The sequence below is a fragment of the Meriones unguiculatus genome, chromosome 1 (genome assembly GCF_030254825.1).
Source record: "Meriones unguiculatus strain TT.TT164.6M chromosome 1, Bangor_MerUng_6.1, whole genome shotgun sequence".
Classification (NCBI taxonomy): domain Eukaryota; kingdom Metazoa; phylum Chordata; class Mammalia; order Rodentia; family Muridae; genus Meriones; species Meriones unguiculatus.
In genome coordinates, this window is record NC_083349.1 from 51,633,491 (window position 1) to 51,658,441 (window position 24,951).

At 43.4% G+C, this 24,951-nt stretch overlaps 1 long non-coding RNA gene across 1 annotated transcript; it reads right to left on the reverse strand.

Annotated features, from left to right (window-relative positions):
- Nucleotides 1-2,652: 2,652 nt before the first annotated feature.
- On the reverse strand, nucleotides 2,653-4,311 carry LOC132647725 (uncharacterized). The gene is made up of 3 exons (XR_009586119.1): nucleotides 4,159-4,311; nucleotides 3,978-4,065; nucleotides 2,653-2,751 (listed from the first exon to the last, which is right to left on the reverse strand). It is a non-coding gene; the product is annotated as an uncharacterized LOC132647725 (long non-coding RNA).
- Nucleotides 4,312-24,951: the final 20,640 nt, after the last annotated feature.

The following is a 24,951-nucleotide window of genomic DNA, read 5'->3' on the forward strand; positions in this document are numbered from 1 at the left end:
GGTTTTATAGGTTTGCTGAATTGTTTAAGGGGAATTACAGTGCAACACACTTCATCTGCCTCAAGTTGAGGAAGATGAAAGAAGGCAGAAGCTGTGGGGCCTGCGAGCACCTGTGTGAGAGTATGTGTATGTGTGTGTATGTGTGTATGAGAGAGAGAGAGAGAGAGAGAGGTTTCATTGTGAGGCCCATACTGGCCTTGAATTCAGAATGCCCCCCCTTCTCTAGTGTTGGGATTCCTGGTTTCCCAGCTGTCAGTCCTCCGCCTTGTTGTCTCTGCTCTGACCCACCAAAGCGCTTTCTTTTGTGATAAGTGGTCAGAAGTGACTTTTTTTTAAATAGAAGTGACTTTCTATTAAAATTCATATTTCCCCTCAAATAATAGGCTATTGTTTAGGCTTTTTCTCTAATTTCCAAAGTTTTAGAAAGGAAAAACCCTTAAGGATCATCATTCTCAGATCATGATAAGGATGACTTTACTATCCATTACAACTTCAAGAAGAAGCAGTTAAAATATGATTGCATAGTTATTTCCCCTCAGCTTTTTGAAAGGCCAAACTTATTGTGGCTGGTGGAGAATTGGTAATGAAGCTAGGCTGGTTTTTGAAAAATTATTTTTCAAAAGAAGTCCAATTGTCATAGCAACGCACTGAAAAGATTCTGATGCAACTTTGGAATTACTTCACACTCAATTACATAGGACATCCGTTTGGGATGAGAGATAAATGCTTCTGTGAGTGCAAACATGGGAAGAAAATCCATCTTAACATTTCTAGCCATTTATTAAAGCAGGGGAAAATCATTTTCAAAATGCAATTTCTGACTTCAAGAAAGATTATTGCAAAAAAAAAAAAAAAAACAGAAACTACCACAAGTTATCTTCACCGTAAATTCTTTTACAATCAGGAGACACTGACCATCAGGAATACACAGGGGCAGGCGGTAAACACCCAGGACTAAGACTTTTGTCACAGTGGAACTGCGACAGTTTCTTGTGGCTGTTTGTCCCATCCTAACACCAGGGAATTGTAACACCATCGATAGCATTTCTTGAGCATTTTCTGCAATGACTTCTGCTAGTCAAAGGTAGAGAAGCAGCTGAAAACTGAAGTCCCTGCCATTGAATCTGTGTGAACTACTTCGCTCCTTCCAGAGAAGCAAAACTTTCCTCAGAGGTTGTTAGGTTTTGGAAGCTAACAGGGCTTTGATATCTCATCCAGTCTCCTCATTTCACACCTTGAAATAAGAGACTCCTGAAGAGGTCGTATTGAGACAGATTATGAATTCAGTAAATGTGTGTTTACTTAACTTGTCCTTGTCGTATTTCCCCAAACTAAAAGTTTCTGAAAGTATGGCAATCGGAAACATGTGCTATCACTTACGTGAAACCCTTGCAAAAATGTCTAACCTGAATCTGATCATAAGGCAACGTGCAGACAAGTGTGGACTTCCAGACATTCCCTGGGCAGCCAAAGTGGGTTCTTCAAAATGCTCGGTAACAGCAAACACGAAAGAGGGATTGTTCTAGACCGAAAGGAGCCAGAGGCTGGGAGCATCAGCTAGATCCGGTCACTTAAAACACAAAGGCTATAAAATGTGTTTGTTGGACAGCTCAGAGCTGTGAGTGTCATTGTAGACAGCATGGTTGACCTAGACAGAGCCCTTTGTTTTTGTTTTGTTTTGTTTTGTTTGAGATGGGGTTTCTCTGTGTAGCCCTGTCTGTCCTGGAACTTACTCCATAGACCAGGCTGACCTCAAACGCAGAGATCCACCTGTGTCTTAGTTAGGATTTCTATTGCTGTGAAGAGACACCATGGCCACTGCAGCGCTCATAAAGGACAACATTTACTTGGGGCTGGCTTTCAGTTCAGAGGTTTAGTCCGTATCATCATGGTAGCATCCTGGCAGACATGGTGCTGGAGAAGGAGCTGAGAGCTCTCCATCTTGATCCATAGGCAGCAGAAGCAACTCTGTGCCACCCTGGGCATAGCTTGAGCGTATAAGCCCTAAAAGCCGACCCCCATAGTGACACACTTCCTCCAACAAGCTCGCACATACTAATAGTGCCACTCCCTATGGGCCAAGCATTCACACACATGAGTCTATGGGGACCGTTCCTACTAAAACTACCACAGCCTATCTCTGCCTGCCAAGCGCTGGAATTAAAGGAAGGGGCTACTACCTCCTAGCCAAAGAGAGCCTTTTTTTTTTTTTTCTTCAAGATAATGGTTTTGCTGGTTATGAAGAAGGAGAATCTTCTTAGGCTTCCAAGACGTATTCTGCCTACTTAGGAATAGGGTACTAGTGCTCTAAACTTTCAGAAAAAAGAAAAGTGGGAAAAGACTGAGCGCGCATGAGCACCACCACCACCACCACCACAACAAAACGAATATAATCACAAATAATGAATGGAGAAGATTGTGCAGGGGCTCTTTACATGTTTCCTTCAACTTCCTACATGTTTCGAAAAATTGACGTTTTTAAAGATAGGAACCTAAGGCTTGGGTCCCCTGGAGCAAGAATGTCGATTTCTCTGCGCACCACGTTCTTACAGCAGTCCTGGCGCTCCCTAGGCGCGAAGAGTTTAAACTAAAGAGATCCCGCTTGGATCACCGGAAGGGACAAGCAGGGAGCAGCCCATCCGCTTGTACAGTGCCAGAGGCTGCTTTCTCGGGGGCTTCACGGAGCCACAGCAACACCCGGAATGAGGCTCCTGTGGGCAATGGGCTGTCCAAGTGGCAGAGCAGCTGGGCCTGGTAAGGAAAAGACACCTCAGACCGGAAGAGCTTCGCCATGACCCGTTTTCTTGTCACTCAACGGGTCTATGAAGTACATTACACCCCCTCCCCGCCCCCAGCGAAGAGGGTCGGACTGACTTCCTTCCGCATTTTGTAACACCTAAAATGACATCTTACCTTTCAAAACGTGAGTTTTCTGAGGTGGTTTCCGGGTTAAGGAAATATGTATTTTAAAGATTTATGTATGGATCCACTATTGTATGTGAGTTGCCACGGGAGGGCAGCGCCCGCAGAGTCCAGAAGACGGTACTGGGTCACCCGGGGTTACAGGTGGTGGTGAGCCACCATGCACATGCTGGAAACGGAACCCAGGTCCTCTGAGAGGTCAGAGAACACTCTTAATTAACAACAGCCATCTCTTCAGCCCAAGGAGACGTGTATTAAGAGACTGCTAAACCATAAATAAAATGCCCAGGGAGGAGGGTAACAGGGGGAAGGCAGCTCCCACACAACCAACTTCTTTCCTACTATTTAATTTTTCTTTGCCTGCACCCCTCTCTTAAACAGACTTTCATTGTGTAGAACAGGGTGGCCTTGAACACAGAGATCAACCTGCCTCTGTCTTCCAAGTGATGGAATTAATTTCTGCTGCCCCACCTCTAATCTGCCACCTCGGCACTGGCAGGGCACAATAGCCTTCCCTGGGAAGTGGAATTATCATTCACCCTCTAATGATGACTGGGTTCAGAACCTTTTAGCTCTTCCCCTCCTGCGGCCATCCCCGGCTTTGTCATTTATCCTGTGCAGAGATGAACTTGTCCCTCCCACTGGAGTAGCCTGCCTGAGCCTCCTAAACTGAATTCACCCAAGAAAGGGAAGGGCCTGTTTGCAAACACAGACTTTCCTGAGCCAGGAGCAAATGTTTCAGAAGTAGGGAGCCTGAAGCCCCTTGGGGATCTCTGCATTCCTCTGGAGACAAAGATCTTGGGTTTCAGAAAGGAATTTACAGAGCCATGGACCCCTCAGGGGTTAGGTATGCTGGGGGCTGGGGACTAAGAGCAGAAGGAGAGCCAAGCACCCATCTTAGCCTGGGCAGGCTGGAGGCTGTGGTTGTTTATCAGGGATGAAAAAATGTCCTCTCACTAAAAAGGAATGCTTGGCAAGGAAATGGCCCCTGGAAACACTACCAAATGGCTCCCCGGGGAGCCAGTTTGGGTTGGCAACAGATCAGAACCACCAACCTGGGCTAGTCACACTGGGTGGGGCAGGGTCACCGGAGCTTTGGGAAAAGACAGCTGTCCTCTTTTCTAGATAAATGACGTATGGCAACTGGAGAAAGTAAGAAACAAAAGGTTAGAAATCATACAAAGAAACAAACAAACAAACAAAAGGGTTTTTGACTTGCTGGTTTCCTTGCTTTACCTCTCAGCTCCATGCAGCACCTACATCTCTTCCAAACCATGTTTGGGGATGCTGCCATGAACGAGGCACATTGCTGGGCTCACTGGCATGCGCACCGATAAGTAGGGAAAATGATGCCCTTCCTTATTTGGTGGCCCTCAGAGCCACCATGCTTCTGCCTCTCCCCAGAACAGCAGAGGCCTCTGGCGCTTAGCACTTCCTTATCTAGGAATTCCAAGGCCCACCACGGTTCCCCCGGATGTGCTTCAACCAGTGGCTAACCACTTAGCCCCCTCTCATGATGACAAGCAGACTCCATAGCTCACATGCCTTCTGCATACCAACCAGGCCCCAGCTCTGAGAAGGAAGCTGCCACAAATGGAAAGCCAAGCTTGGTGGGTTGTTTTTGTTTTGCTTTTGTGTCTTTTGTTTTTTCTTATGGATGTGGCTAAATCCTGAATGGAGCTTAGACCCGTGTGGGAGTTGCTTGCTTCTTCAGGTGAGCTCTCCAGTCACTCTGGTAGCATCACAAATGAGGGAATTAGCAGGTGCAGAGGCTAATTAAATCCTTAAACTCACAGAGCAAGTGGATGTGGAGGGAGGAGCTACAATTCAAAGTCAGGCTGACTCCTACGCAGGGCAAGTGGCAGTCACTAATGAGCAGGCTCTGTCAAGTTTTGCCTTTGTTAACTTGAAGACAATGCTCCTTTCAGATACTGTATCGAAAGGTGCACTTGGGCTGGGCATCCGCGTTGCCATGGTTACAAACAAAATTCATCTGCAGTCCCCAAAGAGCCTGCTTCTGAGAACAAGAGAGTGAAGAAAACATTGACTGAATTTACCTGTAAGGACATAAGCATAACACATGAACAAAGGGGGCAGTGAGATGGGCTCAGCAGGGGGAGGTCGTCATCCGGCGCCTGATTCCCCGGATTGATTTGTGGGAACTACCAACTTCATAAACCCGTTCTCCGATTCCCACACGTGTGCCACAGCACATGCCCACAACACACACACACGTACACTGACCACCACATGTGTGCCATAGATCATGCCCACAGCTCTACCACACACACACACACACACACACACACACACACTGACCTCCACATGTGTGCCATAGATCATGCCCACAGCTCTACCACACACACACACACACACACACACACACACACACTGACCTCCACATGTGTGCCATAGATCATGCCCACAACTCTACCATACACACACACACACACACACACTGACCTCCACATGTGTGCCATAGATCATGCCCACAACTCTACCATACACACACACACACACACACACACACACACACACACACTGACCTCCACATCTGTGCAATAGAGCAGGTCCGTGACTCTACCACACACATGCACCACATACCACCAATAATAAAAAAAATAAAATTTAACTACATGCATTAAAGTGGAAGGAATATAAGACAGACCGTATATACCTTTCTAAATATGAATGTTTAAATAAGCCTCTTAAGTGACAGCTAATCTTGGGAATTTGCAGTTCTACCTCTGGCTATAAACCTAAGATGATTAAAAAAGGATCTTGAATGGAAATTTGTTTAAAAATATTTATTTATCTTAAAATGCTCTATTATTTATGTGCATGGGTGTTTTGCCTGCATGTACACCACATATGTGTCTGATGCGAAAAGACCAAAGGAGGTGTCAAATACCCTAAGACTGGAGTCACAGACAACTGTGAGCCACCACGTGGCTGTAGAGAATTGAACCTTGGTCCTCTGAGACAGCTGAGAGGACCACTGCTCTTAGCTGATAAGCCAACTCTCTAGCCCCTTGAACAGATATTTATACACCCATGTTTATAGCAGCTAGGCTAACACGTGGAAGCATCCCAAGTGCCTGCCAAGAGAAAAATGGAAGAGTATTGCATAGTATTTACATCCAATCAAATATTATTCAGACTTTGGGAAGCAAGGATGTTCCAGCATATGAAGCAGTGTAGATGAAACTTGACAACATTATGCTGAGTGAGGTAAGTACCAAAGACACACACTTGATTATCTCACATTTTAGTGGCAACTTAGCTTAAGGCAAAAACACGGAGTCAGAAAATACAGTGGAATTGGTCAGAGACTGGGGGAGAGAGAAGAGGGCAGTTGGAAAATGGAGTTTGTTCTTACCATGTGTCAAGAGTTATGGAGGGGATCGATGATGATAACGACGGCATATTATGGCTTTAATGCCACTCAGCTGCATACTTACAAAGGGTAACACAATAACTCTCATGTGTATCTTACCACAAAAAAAAAAAATCAAGAGTAAAAATGAATGGAAAACCAGCTAACTTAACATAAAAAAGATACTGTTATTTACTATAAAATAATGGCAACCCAACTCTATGCTGGTTAAGAGAGATACATTTATGCCAGAATGACATTGGGAGGTTGAAAACAAAAGGGTAAGGCCAGGCTTGGTGGCTCATGCCTGTGACCCCAGCATTCAGGGGCTGACGTCGGAGGCCATGCAACTGAGTAAGACCCTTGTCTTAAAAAAAAAAACAAAAACAGATGTAGGATTAGTGAAGATCTTTTCCCAGTCTGTAGGCTGCTTTGCTTTACAGAAGCTTTTCAGTTTCACGAGGTTCCATTTACTAATTGTTGATCTTAGAGCCTGTGCTGTTGGTGTTCTGTTCAGGAAGTTGTCTCTTGTGCCAATGAGGTCAAGGCTCTTCTCCACTTTTTCTTCTAACAGATTTAGTGTGTCTGATTTTATGTTGAAGTCTTCGATCCACTTGGATTTTAACTTTGTGCAGGGTGATAAATATGGCTCTATTTGCATTTTTCTACATGTAGACATCCAGTTAGACCAGCACCATTTGTTGAAGATGCTGTTATTTTTCCATTGTATGATTTTGGCTTCTTTGTCAAAAATTAAGTTTCCAGAGGCTGGAGAGATGGCTCAGGGTTTAGGAGCACCGGCTGCCTTTCCTGAGGTACTGAGTTCAATTCCTAGCAACTACATAGTGGCTCACAACCATCTGCAATGGGGTCTGAAGCCCTCTCCTGGCATGCAGGCATATATGCACAGAGCACTGGCAGGCATTAAATAAATAAATAAATACATCTTTAAAAACACTTAAGTTTCCATAAGTGTGTAGGTTTATTTCTGAGCCTTCGTTTTGATTCCATTGATCCACCAGTCTGTTTCTATGCCAGTACCATGCCGTTTTTATTACTGTTGCTCTATAGTACAGCTTGAGATCTGAGATGGAAATACCTCCAGAAGATCTTTTATTTTACAGGATTGTTTTAGCTATTATGGGTTTTTTGTTTTTCCATATGAAATTTAGAATTGTTCTTTCAATGTCTGTAAAAAATTGTGTTGGTTTTTTGATGGGAATTGCTTGAATCTGAGTGCCAGAATCCTTATGGAAGAAGAGGGAGATAGAAAGACCTAGAGGGGATGGAAACTCCATAAGGAGAACAACAGAGCCAAAATATCTGGGCCCAGGGCATCTGCAGAGACTGATACTCCAACTAAGGACTATGCATGGAGAGGACCTAGACCCCCTGTTCAAAGGAAGCCCATTGGCTGCTCAGATTCCAAGTAGGTTTCCTAGTAAAGGGGTACAGGGCCTGTCTCTGACATGAACTCTGACATGGCTCTTTGATTACCTCCCCCTGGGGTGTGCAGCCTTGCCAGGCCACAGAGGAAGATGATGCAGCCAGCCTTGATGAGAGCTGATAAGCTAGGGTCAGACAGAAGGGGAGGAGGTCCCCCCCTATCAGAGGACTTGGGAAAGGACAAGAGAAGAGGGAGAAGAGGGAGGGAGGATGGGATTGGGAAGAGACAAGGGAGGGGGCTGCAGCGGGGATAATAAGTGAATAAAGTGAAATAAATAAATATATAAATAAAATTAAATTTAAAAAAGAGTTAGAGGGAGAGTGGGGCTGCACGATGTAATTATAACTAAATAAAAAGTCATATGTGATTTTAAAAAGCAGAAAAGAAAAAGAAAAGGTCTGGAAGGAGATATATACTAAATATATAGAAAGGACAGTAATAGTACCAGACAGAATAAAATCCAAAGCAAAAACAATACCTAGCACAAGGAGAGAAGACACAATCCTGAAAAATGTTACACTTGTAGCTTTTTATTTTTATTTTTTGTACATTAAAAAATACAGCATCAAAGTATCTGCCAAATCCATGTAGCCAGGCGTACTAAGAACAAGTAAATATAGTAAAAATTACTGCTTTAGCCTGATGGGAACTTGTTGTGTCTTCCCTTGGAAAAATCTGTCTACAGTTTATTTAAAGCAGGGAGCTCAGGTCCAGATTTGCGGATTGGAAAGTTCTGGGGAATTGTGGGAGGAGTTATTTATGCTGTATGAGTATTTTGCATCAGGGAAGCATTATAATAAATTGATCATGGAAGTCACACAACATCCCAAGGAAAGAGACAAAGAAGGTTCTTGGAGTATCCCTTCAGGAAATCCTAGCACTCAATGCTCTTACAGGGGTGGGGGGTGGGGGGGTGGGGCAAGGTGGAAGGTGGGAGGGATTCATGCCATAATTTTCCTTTAACAAACTCATTTCAATGTCAGAAAAATGACAAGTCAATTGAACTTTAGGGAATTAGGAGCTAGGCAGTTTCAGGACTACAGGGCATGATTTCAGGGGAAGAATTCATGCCAGAAAACCAAACCCTTTCCTGACCAAAAAATGGAAATAAAGACAAGAAAAGAAAATCAACCCAGAAGGTGCTTCATTTTAGCTAAAATGTACCACAGTTTATGCAAAAGAGTTGAGGTGATGCTTAGAATTTTCCTCACATGAGCTGAAATTCCCAGCAAAAGTGAGGCAGGATCTTTGTATTTGAAGGGGTATTGAAGTAGTCAAACTCATTAGTCTCATGTTCTATACACAAACTACAGAAACTAAATGATCGTGTCCAAACTATGTGACAACAGGGGTTAAGGTCTTGCTGGGGCTGCCATCGTCTTTTTTGTTTGTTTTGTTGTTGTTGTTTTGTTTTGTTTTGTTTTTTAATGTATTTGTTTGTTGGTTGGCTGGTTTGTTTTGGTGTGTGAGTAGGTTGAGAGTAAACACATTATATATCAATGGATCTATGTGGATGGATAAGCAGATCCTAAGCTCAGGCGTTTTTCCATCTTTCTACTCCTTACACTGGCCTTTCCTTTCCTTCCCTCTGGTCTGCATGGTGGTCTCTGGGTCTCGTTTCCTTTGTACCTGTGACAAGGGTGTTCTTTTCTCTCCACTGGGACTCACTGTATTTCTATCTCCCTGGCTGTCTGCCCCCTTTTCATCATTTTTCCACCTCCCACCTTCCTTTCCTTGCCTTCTGTGTTGGCTGTGGCTGCTGCCTGCTGCTGCTCAGTGCATTTTCTGTTGATGGAGTGAGCATTAAAAAGGCCCAAATATGGTCAGAGGTTTCAGTCAGGGCTGAGATCACGGTAGATGAGCAATGCTTGCATTCTGCCCAGAACTGAGGAAACAAAGTGTTGTCAGAAACACTGGTCCACTGGAATCCAGACACCTCAAGTCAGGAAGGAGAGGGAAGCAGCCAGAGCCCTGGTTATAAAAGGCCACAAAGTCTTTCTGCTCGCAGCTGCCCCTTGGTGAACTACACCCGTTTTCTATTCCACATCAATTTGCATTCCTGCCTCCATTATGATCACTTTGCTCTGCACTGGCCATCTTCCTTAGTTCCCTATAGACTGTTGAAGCAGGCACTACAACGAAACTATTGAAAGATATTTTTTTTCCCTGACATACTCTCCTTTGAAAGAATGTCCAAAGAAATTGACCACCTCGAGGTTCTGAAATGTCAAAAATCCCTATTATTTCCTGCTGCAGCTATAGCCAAGAACCTTCTAGAACACTGAGATTTCTTATTCCTTGAAGTGAAGGGTAAAGGATAATTTCATTTGCCTGAGATTTAACCCATATGGGAAGCATTTTTCCGTGGTGATCTTTGAGTAAAAGGCTGCCTGAAAAACTTCCAACGGACCTATGGGGAAGTGACCTTTCTATCAAAGTACTTTGATTAACCAAGAACTCAGAATGTAGACTGTTAGGATGTACAGAAAACCTTCCTGGACTGAGCCAACTCCAGCCACAGCAGACAGCTGCCTGCTGTTAAAGGACATGGGAGAGAGGCTGCAGAGCACTGTTTCTTCTTCTCATTATTATTACTGTATGTGTACATTTATTCATGGGTGTGCTTATCCTTGTGAGCACGGGCAGGCCAGAGGTGTTTTCTTTGTTGCTCTCCATCTATGATGCTGCTGCTGCTGACGATGACGATGATTATAGATAGATAGATAGATAGATAGATAGATAGATAGATAGATACATAGATACATAGATACATCGATAATACACACACACACATATATATATAACCCTGGTTGACCTGGAACTCAATTTATAGACTGCCCTCAAACTCTCAGAGATCTGCCCACCTCTGCTTCCCAAGTTCTGGAATTAAAGGCATGCACCACTATGCTAAGCTCACTTATTTTTTAAAAACAGTGTCCTTCACTGAATCTGGGTTTGACTGGCTGGTCAGCGAGCCTCTGGGCTGTACCAGCCTGTCTGGTTGCCACCCTCAGTCCTCAGTGCTGGGGTTAAGGCTCACACTGCCAGCAGGTGCTTTTATGTGTGTGCTTGGGATTCAAACTCTGGTCCTCGTGCTTTCACAGCAAGCACTTTAACCACCGAGGCATCTCTCCAGGCCACCACCCCTTGTTTTCTGCTTATAATTATTCTAGGGGAATCCACACCAGAAAAGGAGAACTACTTTTCTCAAATCCATAGCTTATGAAATTGATTAAGGAAGGTTTTAAAGTCTTCAGCAAGGCTCTGTGGGATGTGAAAATTTCCTCCCCCACCCCAGGACATAGTCTAAGCAATAACGTAATAAATTGAGAGTGAACAAATTCTAAATACTGAGACTTTTCCCAGCCCCACCCATTTAATATCATTGATGGCCACTTGCAGTTGCCAAGCTCTGGGACATTTGATGGTTCATTTTAAGAACCTCAGTGTCACTCTTTAGTCTACTGAAATTTCCATTTTACAGATAAAGAAACTGAGTCCAATGCTTCAAACTGGTTTTCTCAGAACCGCACATCTTTAAACACTGGTGTTCCAACTTTGCCGTTTGTACATTCCATTTACACATTTATGACTAAACTCCCCATCCTGAATGCAGCTGGAGAGAAAACTGGCAACAAATGCCACCTATTTAATGAGCCTCTACAGGCAGTCTACACAGCACGCATTCTGTGCAAGACCTTGGAGACCACAGGAACAAGAATTGTTCAGACGCACCCAACCCCATGCCATTTGCAAAGCCTGATGTCTATGGTCTCAGATGGTCACTTTAAGAAGTAGGAAGGGATTATTTTTAGATTTTAACAGAAAAGATGACTAAGAGCCAGGGTGGCTAAGGGATTTGCTCCATGTCACAGGGCAGCTGACAGAGCTGAGACTAAGGTGTAAGATGGGTCAGACTCCCCACTCAGTGCCCATTAAGCTCGTTTGTGGGTCATCTGGGTCAATGGATCATGAATGGCTGGAAGCATCATTTTGAAAGAGTCTCAGAATGTGTTAAGACTTAGTAAGAAAGGTATTGTCATTGATTAAGTTTGTGAAGAAACACCAGAACTGGGAGCAGCACGCTTCCCACAAATATGTCAGCTCTGATCTGTTTTGTGCAGCTTCATCATCTTATAGAAAGAGAAATGGAGGCCCACCTCAGACGTTTGGAAATTTTGCTACATTCTCTTAAGAGTTAATGGCAGAGCAAACACACACACACTCTCTCTCTCCATAAGCAAACAAAACAAACAAACAACACCCACAATATCCCCAGTAGTTTTTGAAATGTCCAGATCACTTGCCATAACATTTAAAAATATGAAGCTCAGGCTTTTCATGGTTTTGCTCAATTAATCACACGTTTCACAGTCTCTGGTGTGTGGTAGATGGAGGGTAGAAATAAAACTGAGCTAGGGTACTTCCAGGAAGGAGAGAGGTTAATTTCACAATTCTGAGCCTTTGCCAAACAGTCTAGACCCCCTTTCTCTTTTCTTCTCTTTCATTGTCGCCAACACTGACCGCCCCCATCCTTGGCTTAATCCTCCTGTCTTTAAAGAGTTGTAGAGCCGTGAACTGACCAGTCTCCAGACTGTTCTGAGTTTTGGCTGACCTTGTGTACTTTCTTACTGACTTGCGTTAAGTCCAGCCAGGGGTCCAGCATGATGATCCATCTTATAAAGACATTTGTTACCAGACCGGATGACCTGTATTCACTCTCTGCCACCGACATGGTAGAAGGGGAGGCTCAACACCGACAAGCTGTCTTCTCACCTCTCCTCCTGTTTTGTGGCAAGAGTGCCTGCGCGCATGCACGCGCGCACACACACACACACACACACACACAGAGAGAGAGAGAGAGAGAGATGAGAGATGATTATTTGGTTCATAGTTCTGAAGGTTCAAGAACTGACATTGGGTGACAGAAATGGGGGGTGGTACGTGTGTGTGGTGTGTTTTCAGTGTGTGTGTGTGTGTGTCTGTGTGTGTGTGTGTTCTGATCTGTTTCTTCTTAGAAGTTCAACAGAATTTAGTAACGGGGGACCCATCCAGGTCTTGTCTAATCCTACCGACCTCCCAAAGGCATTATCTTTAAATACTATAGTTAGATTAAATTTGCTTAATTCTGACACCTCTGTATGAGCTGTTGTGTCATATTCCAACCACAATAGCGAGTTAAAGCAATATTTGATGTTTTCATTCTGTGGTCCAACTGGATTTAACTCCCGAGATGCCTTTGTTCCACAGCAGAAAGTGGGCTGAGTTCAGGATCTGATGATGAGCTTTGCCCACCTAATCAATTATGAGTGCTCATGAAAGTCAACATGCTTATCTATAAAACTGCAGCAATAAATTTTGCTGTGCAAAATGAAAATGAGAATAGATATGTTTTTTTTTTAAAAGATGCAAAAACAAAAAAAAAACAACTCTAAATTGAAATAAACATACAGCATGACTTTTCTGGGTTGTCTATAAATGATGAGGAGTCATCTGAAAGAGAACCAGGCAAAAAGATAGAGGCATTTGCATAACCCAGTTCCAGTGAGTGACCTATGACTGGAACTTCCTGGCTTTATAAAAGTCATGCATTTTTAAAACGTCCTTTTCCCCCCTCAGCTATTAAATGAAATAACACCAGATGTGATCAAATGCCATTTTCTGAGCCCTGAATATTTTGGTTTCTGGCTGTTGGTTTGCTTCAATTTATGTGTTCTTGTGTTGGGAGGGGGGATGTAAATTAAAATCATGAGTATTATTGCTTGGTCTTCTCTGCTGGAAATGTGTGAACTCTGAGCATTCCCAGCTGATGAAGTCTGTGGCTAGCACACACAGTCTTTCTGAGCAACACGCAGAATATTTTTAATCTGTCAAATGATGGGAACACAAGCATGTTGGTGCTAAACTCCAAATTGTCAGTGTGGTAAAGCCAGCCCCTGGTTTCTGGCTGCAGCTGGTGCATTGGCTACCATGACGAAAGCACACATTGCAGTCTTCTCAAAGTCTGCTGACTGGAAAGCTGGAACCAAGATGTAACTGGAGTTCTCTCTTTCTGAGAGCACTGACAAGGAAGGCCCTTTCCATGGTTTTCTGCCCACTGAAGGATGAACTACGGAATTCTTGCTTTGAAATCCTAGCCCCTTGTGCTTTAGAATGTGAACTTATTTGGAGATAAAGGTAGTTACAGGGTAAAGATATGATGAAGTCATCATTATATTGATTATTAAAGAACTCTAATTCAATATAACCTTAGACATCCTTCTCAGAAGAGATAATTTGAATACAGACTCATAAAAGGAAGGCAATATAAGGATGTAGGTTAAGAGGTTGAGGCAGGAGGATTGCTTAATGCCAAGCATTGGAGGTCAGCCTAGGCAAGATACATCAAGGGTGTTGGGGAACATATCTCTCTCCAGAGAGGTCAGAAGAAGCACCTTTTGATACCTTGCCCTCCGCCTTCCAACCTGCAGGACTGTGGGAAGATAAATTTCCATTGTCCATCCTTGTATGGTCCTTTCTTCTAGTAGAGCTACCATACTAGTAAACTCGCAAGATTTCATATCCCTGGCTTGTAACTGCATCACCTCCATATTTACCTACAATTCATAGATCAGTTCCTTATATGCACAACTGTCTACAAATGACCTTTCTGCTTAGTCGTGTTGATTTGGGTCCGTGGGAGTCTGGAATGACTTCATATTAACCACTAGCCTATGCTACTAATCTTTTTTTTTTTTTTTTTTTTAAGATCACACTCATTTTTGTGTGAGAACAGAAGATGGGACAAAACTCCATTAGTGACATTCGCTCACCATAGGAGACAGAGGAACTCAGCATAACGTTATGCAGCTCCTCTCAGCTAAAGGGGCAGTCAGGTCCTTTCTTCTCTGAGCCAGACTCATGGCTTACCCCTGAATCAGCATGTCATGGCCATGTTGAGTGTGGGGAGGGGGTGTCAGAGCTTTCGTCTCAAAAGTTTGGAAGCTTCTTCCTTCCCATCTTAGAATGCTACCTAGAAACAAGGAACAGCAGTTTCCAGGATTCTGGAAGACACGGGTCTTTGTGGAGGGGACCAAAGTTGGTGCAATAACCAGCAGGCACAAAAATAAAACCATTTTATTTCACATAGACATGTATATATACATACATGTGGATATATACACATACGTTTATAGCTATCATACTTACAAGAATCATATTCCAGGACACATGATGACAGCATGCAGTTCCAGTTGTAGACTCCACAAATAAAGCATTCTAAGAACACAAACTGTTCAGGAATTGTGTGTGTTCACCCCTATGTGATAAGGCAGATGAGAGTATTGGCTGCAGAGACTGGGGCAAACAAAACCTAAACTACAGTCTGCCTTCTGTATCCTTGGTAACCACAGAATGAAAATACCAAGAAAAAAAAAATGTGTCAGCACTGAGCATATACAGAATGTCCTTCTTGCCCCCAGTTCCTAAATGATGGAACCAAACAGCTGACTACCGTACTAGATCAAAGTCACCTACAGATTATTTACGTATGTGGGAGAGTACACAAGTCATAGACAGACATGATGTCGATTTACATGATGGATCTGAGGATCTATGGGTTGAATACATGTCTCATTCAGTCTTTCACAGGTGAGGTTTTCCAACCTCTGTCCTACACACAGTCAGCTCTTCAGCTTAACACAGACACACTAGCAGAACATAGAGGAACATGTCAGGGGGTATTCGGCCAACCCAAGGCTCAGGAGGAAAGTCAGTCTTGCTTTAAATGGCTTAAGTTTAAAGATTTTTTTTTTTGCTATGCAATGATAGAGAATATTTTTTCATAGATTCTATCAATTTGTTTTTAAATTTTGTATTAGTTTATAAAGAATTGAGTTTTATCATAGCATTTTCAATCAAAAATTGTATTTTTTTTGTCAGAATCTCACTATGTAGTTCTGGCTGGTTGGGAGTTCTCTGTATAGATTAGGCTGGCCTCAGTCTCACAGAGATACACAAAGTCAACACTCTCCATGGGCTGCATTCTCAGCCTGAGAGCAAATGGCTGACAGAAAGAAAACTCTCCATCAAATGCTGTTAAATTCTGTTGTTTGCTTTGAACTTTAGTCTAAGCCCCAATTTCTGAATTTGGTGCTATTTGGCTAGTGGCCTAAGATTTGGACAAGATCTGGAAACTTCTTATAATGACCTCCTTGTACACTGGAGATGAGGTTGAGCCACACTAGGATGAACCTATAGGGAGACATGAATTGTGCCATTTTGTTTTCTGAGCTACAGTCAACTGACTTCCTGTGTAATGGGCATAGCTATGGACTAACCACAGAGATGGGCAGTTGACAGTGAGAACTGGGAACCACGAGATCTGAGAAAACCTGGGCCTGTACCTTCTCATCTAACCTGGAGGCCATTTCGCAATCACAGCACTGAGGAAATCACTGAATTAAGAAACAAAATCCCCAAGTTCTCATCTCGTGCCACCTGGCCCTCACAAACCAGGCGAATGATGGTATTTGACCCATTCTTTATCTGCTGAATGTTAACAATGTGAGAAGCGTCATGGTGGAAGTAAAGCTAACGGCAAACCAAATCCTTGTTTCTGTGGAAGAAAATGAATTTGACAAAGTGTGTGTGTGTGGAACATAAATGATACTCTATAAACAAAACTGTAATGTAAACTGCGAAAGTCCCATGAAGGAAAAGAATGCAAAGGGACAAAGTTTTTGTTGTGGTTGTTGTTGTTTGTTTGTATTTGTTTATTTTGTTTTTTTTGCAACATGAAATGATATAAGAGGAACCACAAGAGAACTGAATAGAAATTGGCATGCCGATCTGCTGACAGACCCTTTAAAATAGAGCAACAGCATATGAGCAATCCCAGAGGCAGAATCCCAGAAGTGTGCTCAGGAGGCCGAGAACAGCCAACAGGCCAAATCATGCAGAACTTGCTGGATTAGTAACAGTGAATGCATGGATTATTCGGAAGGACAAGACAAACTATAAAGCATAAAAACAGAAGTGGCTTTTTTTTTTTTAGTTGAATTGATACTTTTATTTAAGTGATGCTTAAAGATTTAAAGGATCTTATGTCCTCTATATTGATTATTGACTGCAGGGCAACATGGACTTTGGGAAACAACTGGAAGGATATTAAGGTAATCCAAGTGGTGTTGTGACTGGGTAAAACAGACATGTAAAGGGTACATGGAAAATAGGTATGCTAGGGTAGAACCTAGCATTCTTAGATGGTAATCTGGTAAGGTGCAAGAAAATGAAGAGAGTCCAGGATGACATCAAGTTTTCATCCGAGCCATTGGATAGAGACATGAGACTGACATTTATCAAACATGGAAGACTTTGGGAAGAATGTGTTTCCTGTGAGAATAAACTGGAGTTTGGTTTGGGCCCTGTGAAGCTAAGGCATCTATTAGACATCAGGAAGATATGGAGAGTACATATTTAAATTTGAGAATCTGGAGCTCATGGAGTAGTTTGCACTGGGGAGATGCTTCAAAGCAAAGGGTTAAAATTTGTTCCTTAAAAGTTTCCACTTTATTGGGCTGGTTGCTATTGTGAGCATCTGAGTCCCAATCCTGGCAGAGTAACCCTGACAGCTGTGTGTCAGAAAGTGTGTCAATTGTCTAAGAGTGGGATAAAGGGACGGCCATGAGCTCTCATTCCACACTGGCAGGGCTGAACCACAGGCTGTTGTGGGGCTGAGGAGATGTGCAACTGGGGGAGCCAACCTAGAGCAAGAGTGAAATCAAGGCGCGTCCACACCCCTGAAATCTTGAGACTGGTAAGAGTAGGACTGCTCCCTCACTACCCTGCTCCTGTGTGTCCCAGCACACGTAGCCTTCAGACCCTCACTTCTGCCATTTAGAGTACTGAGAAGGACAAATGTGCGAACAGATCATATCATGTTTTCAGCTTTTCAGTTTCACTAAAGACTGTTTCCTGATTAAAGCAAAGGCAATAACAGTGGGGGAAAAATGAGTTCTTGGCCACGAATAGACCCCATTCCTCCCAAAAGACATGGATCTCTATCCCAAGCAATTAGATAAATTCCTACTGACAGAAGACACAGAGAAATGTTTCTTGTTGTGATGTCAAGACATAAAGGGTAAAGTCACTAGGTTGAAAAACCCTTTCATCGACAAGGAAACCTGAAAGGACTCTCGACCTTCTGAAAATCCATGTCCTGAAACATAACCAAGAACTGAGTTAGTTCACATGATTTTCTCAAGCCGAGATTTTAAGGGTTGAGATAGTGGAATGTGCCAATGTTTTTATAAGTGTGGTGATAATGGAATGTGCTGATGTGTTATAAGTGAAAGAAACAAATAAATGTTATATAAATAAGTGCGATTTGGAAATCCCCTCTCAGCTTGCAACTAGAAACAGGATTCAGATTTTAACCAAAGAGGATCTTTCCAATCTCTCCAAACATTTACCATTTACTCTTTGGCTCACTGCTTATATTCCATTATAGATCAAGCCAAATGCATTCTGGCCTGATTAAATAAAAGGAAAATTGAGTACCTTAAGCAGGTAAGTGAACCCAGAAAACTGGAGAGGCTGGGATAGACATCTCCACAGATCACAGGGACAATGTAGGACTCCAATGACACATGGATAACAGCAGAGTGTCTTTGTCTATTAAAATGACCAAAAGACTAAAGGCGTATTTGCTGGAGGGTCACATAAGGTCTCCCAGAACCCAAGAGCTAGCAGGGCAGCAGGCACCATTGGGGTTGGCACAGTCCTACTGCTAGATAACCAGGCATGTAGTCTCTCATTGCTACCTCTTACCACATATCTGCTCCCCTTGTGATGAGGGGCTGTGGGTCCTGATGGCCAAAGTGAAGGAAAGAATTGGGAAAAAGTGCAGAAATCCATGGAGGCTTTGTCAGAATTACATCAAATCTTTGGGTTTAGTTGTCCATGGTTCTGCTGTTAAATGGAGTTTGCTGTCTAAGTTGTAAGCTGCCAAGTGAGTACTGGGAATAGAACCCAGGTCTTCTGGAGAACAGTCAGTATTCTTAACCACTGAGCCATCTCTCTAGCTCCAGTGGCCTGATGCTTTGCTGCTGGAGAAAAGGCTAGGAGTCCTGTATCCATTCCGCTTCTGATCTGTGCCTTTGCTATGTAACTTAATCTTTGGGAAGCGGTCTTTAAAGACCTGCATCATTTGCTTCCTTTTTTCTTGATGTGTATCTTCATTTCTCCTGTATTGTAAGTCTCTCACCCATACTCTCTGTCCCATAATGTCCACCCATATGAGCACAGTGGCAGGATGTGTATAGGAAGCTACACCCACAACACCTCCCCATCATGGCTGTCCAATCATGAGCTGAACAAGGACGACACCATTAGGCATGCCAAAGTGGATGGGAAAAGTCCATGTGGCTTCAACCCTACCCAAAGAACTACAGCAACTAAGGAATGGCGAGAACAGGAAAAATAGTCTTCCCCAGGGAAGAGAATGCCAAACGGTTATCCAATGCCAAATGCTCAGCCCTAAAAACGTGTAGACAAGTAACATTATATAGATTGAGCAGGTTCTATGTAGGAGTATATATGCATATACATAGATGCATGCAATAACAATTAATGAAAAAGGGATCATGATTTGAAAGAGAGTGATGAAGGGCACAGGAGAGTATGGAGAGAGGAACGGGAAGGAAGGAATGTAATTATATTGTAATCTCAAAAATTTTAAATGTCATTTTTTTCTCAATGTTTTGCAAAAACATTACTAATTCATTGAAGATCTATTCTGAGCAAGACAGTGGTTCTAGTTACTGTGACAGGGAAAAGGAGAAGAAGAGTAAGGCATAAGCCTTTCCTTGAAGAAGGTTCAATCCCGTGTGGGGCAGGCGGTCGACGACTCACCTGCCAGGAGTCTTTCCTCTCCTCTCCCACAACGTGTGACTGTAGGCAACAATTTGGGGAACAGAAACCTCAGGACTGTTGGGAACAGAGGTGTTTTCTGGGTGGACAACGCAGTTTCCTAGTGGGCCACAGAGATATGGTCACAACTACCACGTGTGCCTTTTAACTTATAGAAAGCTCTGGACATCAAGAAGTTATGAAGCCCTATCCTAGAAGGCTCAATTATTTTCCTCAAAGATCCTGGGGGGAGCAAATAGGAGGCAGGCAGGGAGGAGTCTGAGGGCTGCTATCCTGCCCTCTCCTGTTCCCTTGAATCCCCTAAAGGATTTAGTCCTCATGAGGGCACCCATTTTCCCTCCCTCTTGTTTCTCTGGCCAGATCTTGCTGATAGTCCAGAGCTTATGCATGGGCTGCAGGAAGCAGAGCTCTGGGTCTGTGGATGAGCACAGGGGAGGCAGCAAGCTAAGGATCGGATGGAGGAGGAGGTGGAGACAGATTTCCATTGGCCAGGCAGGGGGTTAACCTTCTGCTGGTAATACCCCCCTGCATGCAGCCTGGGCGAGGACTTTTCCTTCTGAGCGAAGCTTTGGTCCTGTTTCGTGGGAAGCATTAGTTCTGGCCCTATCAATAGCTCTGCCCCCTCACTGTTCAGGGTTACTGTGAGGCTTCCTGGTGACATAAAGGACAATGATGGATGCCACCATCCCTGATTTCTCCTCCTTCCCAGGTAGGTGAATGAGGAGGTAAGACAGAGACTGAACAGTCTCATAGTAAGGAAATACAGTACTAATGTTAATCCCAGCAAGATCTTTCCAGAGGTGTCCATGGAGACACTGGGCCCTAGAAACTCATCAGGGGACATCTGAGTTCAGGGGTGATGATGCTGCCTTCTCCATGAGTTGTAAAGAAACTTCTCTAGCTATTCTTTTGTACACATTGGGTGCACAGTACATTCCCAGTTGTGACTCTTCATTTATTTCTTCTGTTCCCTGTGTCCACATACCGTGAATGAGTTGGTAGTGTAAATACTGTCCCATTACTACCAGCAGCAGGGAACAGAATACCTAACACCCCCACACACACACCAAGCCTGGCACACAATGTTGTTGTTAAAGCAATCCTTTGCTTCATTGTGATATTTTAGTGGGCTCCCTACCCCTCTCTTCTCTAAGCTGTTCCCAGTTACACTGTAAAGTCAGCCCAGGACTGATGAAGCAGGATATGAACAAAGACAAATAAAAGGCAGATTGTCTTCCAGGCTTGCAGCAGGAAGGGCAAGGAGCTCTAGCTCCATTGACACAGCTCCAGCTGCGCTGTAACTATGGAGGGTGGAAGAGCTGAACAACAGTAGCTAAGAGAAAGGAGAGCCCAGGGACCAAGAAGCTGCTGCGTGTCTCCCAGCCGCACCAAAGCCAAGATCTGTTTCTGCTTGAGCAGACAGATGATGGTACTCTCAGAGCTTGAAGCCATAATATATTTGAATCATACACTTAACTCCCTGTGTTCTGACCTCATGCTCACCAAGCGACTGGCAAGTTACAGTCTGATTTCCCCATGCATTTAACAGTGGCCCATGTTGTGGTTAAAAGGTTATATGTGGCTTATCAAATGTATCCCCTCAGTCTAAAAGATGTAAGTGAACAGAAAAGGATAACATGGGCTTGGGATTTGCCTGTCTCAATGCCACTTCGCCATTATATATCTCCCTCCCTGGGGAAGCTGCCAGGTGGAACTGACCATTGACTCACAAGTTCCTAGTGGAGAGTGGCACCCACGCCTGACCAGTCTGAGAATGACGTGCATCCTCTCACAGAAGCTTGGCAAACCCGCTCACAGAAACCCACCTTGAACAATTTGTCTGAATTTGGGGGTGAAAGAAGCCTTCCCCTGGAATTGTGCTCTACAGACATCCCCAGCATCCTGGGGGAGAGGGGAAGTCAGGGTCCGAGACTGAAGCAAAGCCAGCTTACAAGAAAGCCCCAAGGAGCCTCTTTCTGTCCTCACACAGGTGTGTGCCACCTAGCTGAACATCTTACACAGTGCTAGAGACCTGGACTCAGACCCTAATGCTCAGCCAGTGTTCAGCTGAGTCATCTTCCCGGTTACCTGGGCTGGAGTTGTTGAGCACCCCTCATTTGTTTGCACCCCTCAGGCCATGTTTTCTACTGCCTCCTTCAGGGCTTGGTGAACCTGTTGGTGCCGAGCACGGGAAGTTCATCTACCTCATTGTTGTGCCTTTAAATAAAACTACAACAGGACAGATGAAGAAATTTACCATTAGTATTCTGGGTGTCAACACGAGCTTCAGTCACGGTTGGCCGGTTTTAACCATTTTTAACATTTGTCACAGGGAAGGTCCATGCCATGGAAGATAGTCAAACTACAAGGTTTTATCTTGAATATCCTTAGCAAATGCCTGGAGTTTTGCAAATTCACTTCAGCATTCTGCAGACCATAAAGGCTCACTCAAACAGCAAGACCCCCATGGCCATCAGGTACAAATTGAGCCTAGCTAGTGATTTCATAGACTACTGCTTTCTTATAAAACAAATTAATATGGTGTGTCTCTTGATCTTTACCAGTTTTTGAAAGCAGGAACTGGTATCCCAAAATTGTTCAGGGCTAGGGTCCACAGGGTCCATGCAGAGGTATGGTGCAGGGCTCTGTGTGGACAACAACCATGGTTTCCTAATTTTCTGTTATTGGAGTGGCATCAAAGTTTGCAGAGTTCAAATTATATTACAGAGCCATAGTAACAAAACAGTATGGTACTCTGCCAAACCAGACATGCAGACAAACAAAATAGACCATAGAACCCAGAAATAAGCCCACAAAACTGCACCCATCTTGTATTTGACAGGGATCTCGGATACACTCACTGTGAAAAGAGCCTCTTCAACAAATGATGCTTGGGGACTGGATTTCCACATGTGGGAGAATGAAACTATGTCTCTGTTTCTCACCCTGTAAAATTCAACCTACAATGGGTCATAGGCCTCAATGTAAGATCCGGGACCATCAAAGTTCTAGGGAAAGCAGAGCAAAATGATTGAAGACATCACCTAAGCCATGGACTGTTTGAGAAGGGCCCTAATAACTCAAGACACACTATAAAAATTGACTGGGCTTGTGTGCATTTAAAAGCTTATAAAGAGCAAAGGAAACAATCACCAGAGTGAAGAGACAGCCTTCAGAATGGGAAAAATCTGCCAACTATACATACATCTGACAGGGATGAATATCTAGAATCTATAAGAGCTGCAAAAGAAAGCATAAAATAACAAATCATTCAATCAGTCAATAGACCACTGAACTAAAAAGTCAGTTCCCTGAGGAAGAGATACAGATTTCAAAAAAATACTTGAAAACATGTTTATTCTCCTCATCCATCAAGGGAATGTGGGTTAAAACTACATTGAGATTTCCTATTCGTCTTAGTCAAAATGGCTGCCATCAAGAACATGCCCCTTTGATCCCAGAGACAGAGGCAGACACATTTTTGTGTATTTAAGGTTTGAGGTCAGCAAGGGCTACATTGTGAGACCCTGTCACAAAACAAAACAAAAAACAAAAAACAAAACAAAACAAAACAAAAAAACAAACCTGTTGCAAACATGATGTAGGAAGAACCCCGATAAACTAGTGTGGAAATGTAGGCTAGTATAGCCACTGTGGAAGTCAGTGTGCGGGTTCCTCAAAAAACAAGCCCCCTATGTGACCCGGCTGTACCACTCCTGGGTGATACTCAAAGGATCCAAAGCTGGCACACCACAGAGATATTTGCACACCCATGTTTCTCGGTGCATTGTTCATAATAGTAAAGATGTGGAGCCTTCCTTGAAGTGCTTTTTGCCGATGGATGGATAAAGAAGAGTTGGCACGTATATGCAATGACAATTTATTCAACTGTAAAGAAGAACGGAAACTTGACATTTGCAAGAAAATGTTTGGAACTGGAGATCATTATTGCTAAGCAAAATAAGTCAGATGCAGAGATAAATGTCATGTTTTCTCTTAATTATGGTATCTAAATTTAACTTTATAGATGCACATGTGACACAAAGATAGACATAGGACTGTGAGAAAGGAGGAAGAGGTCAAAGGGGCAGTTAGTGAATTATGAAAGTGGAATGGCTTAACCAGGTCTCTGTATGTTTTAACGTGGAGGAACCTGAGCTCGGGTGTACTGGGCAGCTGGGCTGGAGCGATGCTTTAGTGGGTAACGTACTTGACCACCAAGCATGAGGGCCCAAGTTTGGATCCTCAGCATCCTTAAAATCATTTCTGTAACCCCAGCAGCAGGGTTGGGGGTTCGGGGGTAGAGCCAAGTGGAGGATAAAGAGACAGGCTGAACCACTGTGTAAATACTACGTTTTCTTTATGCATTCATCTGCTGACAAACACCAGGCTGATTCTATACGGTGACTATCGTAACTAGTTCTACAATGAACATGGGTGCACAAGTGTGTCAACAGCATGCTGATTTTAGAGTATTTTGGATAACTAACCAGGAGTGCTGGAGCTGGCATATAGCACTTGAAGTTTCAAATTTTTTCTGAGAAACCAAAAAAAAAATTTTTTTTGAGGAAGTTTTAGTGATTTCTGTAAAGGCTGGACCAGTCTATAGTCTCATGGGCAGTGCACAGTGTCTCTTGCCCTGCGTCCTCACCAGCATTTGTAGCTGTTCTCTTTCTGAAAGCTATTCTCACTGGAGTGAGATGGCATCCTGGTGGAGTTCTGATTTTCATTCCCCTGACGCTGAGTGCGCCTTCATGTGCTCATTGGCTATTTGTACTCCGTCTTTCGAGGACTGTTCATTTCATTAGTTCATTCCTTGTGTAGGGCGTTTGATATTTGGATTACCGAGTGCTTTTTAAAGTGTGCACCTACATTTTCGTGCTAGGGTGTACATGTGGGAACAGAGGAGGATGCGTGGGGATCAGTTCCCACCTTCCATCACGTGAGTCCCAGGGATTAAACTCACGTCATCAGGTTTGGCAGCAGGTGCCCTAACCCACTGAGGTATCAAGATCCTCATGGGACTTGTAGTTCTTTATATATTTTAGATATTACTCTTCCGTCAGATGTATAGCTGGCAAAATTTCTTCTCATTCTATAGGCTGTCTCTTCCCCTGATGTTTTCATTTACTGCACAGAAGCTTTTTTCATTTCATGCAATCTCATTTATTGATTCTTGGTTTTAATCCCAAACATTTGGAGGATTTTCAGTAAGTCCTTGCCTATTTCTAAATCTTGAAGTGTTTTGTCTAAGTTTTTTTTTTTTTCCCAACTACTTTAGAGTTCCAAGTCTTAT